A 5,083-nucleotide genomic window follows, 5' to 3' on the forward strand; every position below is an offset into this window, starting at 1 on the left:
AACTTAACTCAGTGTTGGTGGTAATGTAAATCCACTGTGGAAAACAAGGTGAAGTTTTCTTAAGAGGAAAAAATTGAATTTCTGTAAGATATAGATTGTATGAAAAAAATCTATTTTAAATAAAAGAAAAAAAATGAGAAAATACATAGCCGTCCTAGTCCTTAGCATAGATCAGCATGGCATATCCTCACGCAAGTGTTTACTGCTACATTATTCATAGTAGCAAAGATAGAGAGTTTTGCTCTATGTCCACAAAGAAAATGTCATAATGGACAAATGCGGCAAATGAATGGAGCATAGTACATTGTGTTACATGAAATAAGCCACTAAACAAAAGCATCAACATGAAGTGAGGATAGTAGTAGCTAGAGATTGAGAGAGGTCTAGCTTGGGCATGGGGTAGAGGTAGGGGTGTTTGCTAGGACTATGCACACTGTATGTATGAATATAAATATCACACTGAATCCCATTTATATGATGCTATTTTTTTTTTTGACACAGTCTAAATATCTCACAGTTGAATGAATGAAAAATGTGATCTTCCCAGACAGAGTAATGGCAGTCATTACTGGAAAAATAAAAAAAGAATAAAGTTAAGAAGCAAGAGTATATAACTCTCAAACACTATGCTGAGTGAGAAGAGCCAAGCACAGAGATGCTTGTGTGATCCTGTTTGAGGAGAACTCATTTGTAAAAGTTCTAGATTAGGTAACACAACCTCATAATCATTAGTTTCAGCAGGAGTAGACCTGAGAAAGGTAAATTTCTTTAGTCGTGAGATTTTTTTTGATTATGATAGTCTCATGGACTAAATGTGACTCTTAAGACTAGAAGTAACTGAATATACCTGGCTTGTGCATTTCCCTGGAGGTAGGGAAGACCCCAGTATTAAAAGTCAAACTAAAATGATCACAGACTCTTCTGGAAAAGAGTATACTAGAGTTGTCTCAAGGGTGGAGAAGCCAGCACATGCTCAACAAAAATGGTCTCACCAAAGGCTTTTGCAAATCTGCATACTAGAAATTGTTTACATACCAGTCTCTAGAATCTAGAATGTACCAATAGACTGGGAAAGGAAGAACACATCAAAGGTAGATTGTTCAAAGAATTCTTTGAACACTTGAGTTAATCATCCCCATCAGCTGAAGCAGTTTGTCATGCAGCCTACATATATCAGCAGTGATTTATAAGATCTTTAAAGATACCATGTGCCAGCAATTACAGTTCAGATAGGCAAAGCTCTTTGATAGGCAAATAAGCTATTCATAGGCCTATCTGAGGACTGAGAGCACATTTCAAGTGCTATGTTAAAAAGGTACTCCTCGATGAGGCTTGTGAAAATGCTTAATCTGTAATCTAACAAATGGTTTCTCTTTTCTCTTCCTCAGGGCCACAAGATGAAGCAAAGGAACACAGAACTGAAGCTAAATGACAGCCCTCAGCTTGGCAAGGCCTGGCCCTGGGGGACTTGGGAAGATGATAGTGTGTGCTGTGGAAGGGGGTGGGGGAGGGGGAAGGGCAAGTTCATGGAAGAAAGGGGGTCCTTTGCTCTAATTCTCCAGTTGCATTTTGCTGTTTACCTACAGAAAAGAAAAAAAAAGAAAAAAAGAAAACAAAAAGAGAAAAGAAAAGACAAGAAAAAAGAAAAAGCAAGCAAGCTCCCTCCATTTGTGGGAAGCCCCATGCTTAGCATCTTTCAGGCACTCAGTCCGTATCATATCTGTCTTTTCTCCATGCCTCACCCTAGGGCCATGGTGATTGGGTTAATACCCACCCATCTCCTAGCCCCTCTCTGCTTTCTTGATTCTCTCATAAAGCTGGTCAGAGAACGATTTGTTCCACAAAAGAGAAAGAAGGTGATGACAAGCTGCAGGCTAAATTGCAAGAGTCATCATGCCCAGCATTGATATAATCCACAGACAGAGGAGGAAGGATAGAAAATGGGTACAAACTTCAGATAATACTTGGAAGAACTCTGAATAAGGAGTTCAAAATAATTCAAATTAGGAGTTAACAAAGAGCGTCAGACTTGGCAGCCACTAGAGTCTCCACCTTTCACACCCAGGGTGCTGTGTGTGTTCATTTTTGAGGCTGATTTCAAGCACTGCTTCCTTGGTTTATGAGATCTTCACTGTGTACTTCCATATGGAGCCCATCACCAAGATGTGCATCTTTGTACACAATTGGAATGGGTGTTATTATCACTGAGATCAAAGGGAGCATCTTGCTTCATTTAGGACTCAAATAAATCTAATAACAATTTTAGTTTTCAAAGTTCCACTTGAAGTCTCTACTCTTCCTAAAAGAATATCCATGCTGACCCAAGATGTGATAGCCCACAGAGGTTCACAGTTGAAGTTAGGAGATTTTGGAGTCATTACTTCTAGCCCTGACTTCCTGGTCTGCTAACGGCAAATCCAAGGGTGATTTGATGGCTCATTCATACATCTGAAACTTAGCCAGAACTATACATGACTTGAGAAGCCAGTGGAATAGTGGTAGCTCAAGCAATGAGAGCCAGAGGAAGCTGGGCATCATCCTAGAACAATCCTAGGTTCCTACTGCCTCTTGGGGTTCCAAACACATGGTAGTGTCTTTTGTATATCATCTTAACTCCATAGTGTTTTAGAATTGTGATGTTTTATGTTGCCATTCCTAAGAGAAGGGGGAAAGTAGAACTGAGAAAGAGTATCTAAAATCAACAGTGAGATAATACCACTTTATAAGTATCTCATCCAATTTGCTAGTTTTGCCCTTTCCTGTGGAAAATCCATCTTATCTTCCTATAAGTAGTTTCAACTACTCTGCATTAATTTCTGTTTCTAGGTAATTTATTTGGTATGATAAGAGTAGGTAGCACACCATACCTCTGCATATGTTACCTTTTAACATCTCTTATTTTCATTAACCCAGTTCATCAACATAATAACAAGACTGTTTCAGGAATTTTGCAATGTTTCCCCATGGCATTTGCTCTTTTTTTTTTTTTCTCTTTCTACAGTTTGACATGACAGGATATACCTCTCCATTACACATTGTTTTCTAGAACAATGCTTCCTCTAAATAATCTAAGAAAAGATGCCATCCAGATAGATAGCTCCAATGTTTCCTGCCATCTTCATATTTTACAAGCACCCATCATTTTTGTGAAGTGCCTGACAGGAGAACCATGCTAGGAAGGCATTACCCATAACTTCCTGGGGAAGTATTACTCAGCTTCCTTTATAGGGTCATAGTGGGAAGGCACACCTGAGATAAGAGGAATACCAGGACTGAGACAATTCCAGTCCACCTTTCTCATTACCAATGGCAGCCACTGTGTTTGCTCATCTTGTATGGGGATGGGTTAAGAAACAGGGAGAGAGAATTCTGTGGAAACTGTAGGAAAAGGAAAGCAATCTTTAGATTTAGGAAACAGAGAAGGAGTCCCACTCCTGAATTTGCTTAAACTTCCTTTTATGAATTAAAGTGCATTTTCATCTTTGCTTTGCAGTAGATTTTTGGTTGCTATGTGGCTGAATGATTGTATGCTTTAAAATAAGTAATGCAGTTAATTTACACTTCAATAATGAAATATAAAAATTTTAGCTCTGGGCCAGACTGAAGGCATCTCAGAGAAGGAAACCCGTTGTTCACTGGCCCTGTCACTGCACAGGCTGTACAATGCAGTACATGTGGGAAGTGGTCCGATGCTTCTGGCACATGAATGCTGGACGGCCATTTCCAAACACACTTCAGCCAAGCCACATGACATGAAGGGCAATAAGGTAGGGGGATGTGAGGAAAGTAGCCCTGTTATTAGTCATGTTTGCATACAGAGGATTGAAGTAGACCTTCAACATGACAGTCCTAATTAAAAAGGTACTCACTGCAGACTAGACAAAGGGGCTTTTCCTCTTGCTGATAACTATTCAGATGATGGACAAGTCTTCTTTAATAAAAGCTTACAAAGAAGACATCTGAAGCACTGTCTATGACACTGGGTCATGTATTAATCACTGCAGCTAATTGTAAATCTTTCTATGAAATACTGAAAAGCCTCTTTGTGAATTACTACAGTTCTGCTTGATGCACTTGGTTTGCAAAGACATTTCTCTGTATGTGGTGCATGTCAGCTGTGCTTTGAAAAACAACAAAGTTAGCAGAATATGTTCAATATATTTTCTCGGGAAATAGGGTTTTTATCATATGACTCATTATGGATTTGCCTTACCCTGACATTTGTGATATAAAGGAAAATCAGGAAAAAAGTAATTTTCTTGAACAAGATATGTTTTTACTTAATGCAAATAAATGTAGTCTGTTGCTTGCAAGGAAAAAAAATGTCTTCTGGTATTACTAGGGTAACACGTGCCTCTTTTGTTAAACCAGTCTTGAAATGCTGGACAGCTTCTGAGTCTGTTTGTCTCTTTTCATCTGTGCCACACACTATGACACTTAAATGACTGTTGCCTTTGAACTATATTTGTTAGAGCAGAGTGCAAATAAACTTCTTTGAGAGGATAATGTGGAATTATGTGTTTTGTGAAATTTGTCCTTTGGCCACAAGCAGTAATTCTGTATTCATTTAATGCTATCTCTTTGGTCATAAATAAGCATATTTAAAGTTGCCTCTATTAGTCCACTTTGACTCAATGATGTTCATTCCTTACAAGTTGGAGTTTGCCCATTGTAGTAGTTTTTCAAACTACAGAGAAGTTTCTGCTAGATGCCCCAGAACACACACACACACACACACACACACACACACACACTAAATTTTCCTTTCTAAATAAGCTATTAATTTACTAACAGTTTCTGAGATGCTGACACAGGTTGCTGAGATAAAAAGAAAATGGGCCCATCCTTGGGGTCCATCCTCCATTAGTGAAATTCTTCTCAAGTACCTCTTGTGAGCTATATCACTAGCTGTGCCTATAACAGCTACACCCTCACTCTACTGTTGACAGAATCATGATAGATAAAATTACAAAAAAAAAAATGGTTCAAAGTGTGGCATAGAGCTTCCAAAAATCACTGTGAAAAACCTCAATGATCTTTTCAAAGAGAATATACATAATCATTCCACAAAATTGGATTTCCA

At 38.5% G+C, this 5,083-nt stretch overlaps 1 protein-coding gene across 12 annotated transcripts in view; it reads left to right on the forward strand.

The window, feature by feature from the left end:
* Macrod2 (mono-ADP ribosylhydrolase 2) overlaps positions 1-4,513 on the forward strand; it is a 1,944,357-nt gene extending 1,939,844 nt beyond the window's left edge. For 11 of the 12 annotated variants that reach the window (XM_031372067.1, XM_031372070.1, XM_031372063.1 and 8 more), the window contains one exon: positions 1,389-4,510. The gene's annotated coding sequence lies outside the window, so the exon portion shown is untranslated. Of the gene's footprint in view, positions 1-1,388 lie in introns of all 12 variants that reach the window. The other variant, XM_031372073.1, reaches the window with a different exon arrangement.
* The last annotated feature ends 570 nt before the right edge of the window (positions 4,514-5,083 follow it).

The sequence above is a fragment of the Mastomys coucha genome, unplaced genomic scaffold (assembly GCF_008632895.1).
Source record: "Mastomys coucha isolate ucsf_1 unplaced genomic scaffold, UCSF_Mcou_1 pScaffold15, whole genome shotgun sequence".
Classification (NCBI taxonomy): Eukaryota; Metazoa; Chordata; class Mammalia; order Rodentia; family Muridae; genus Mastomys; species Mastomys coucha.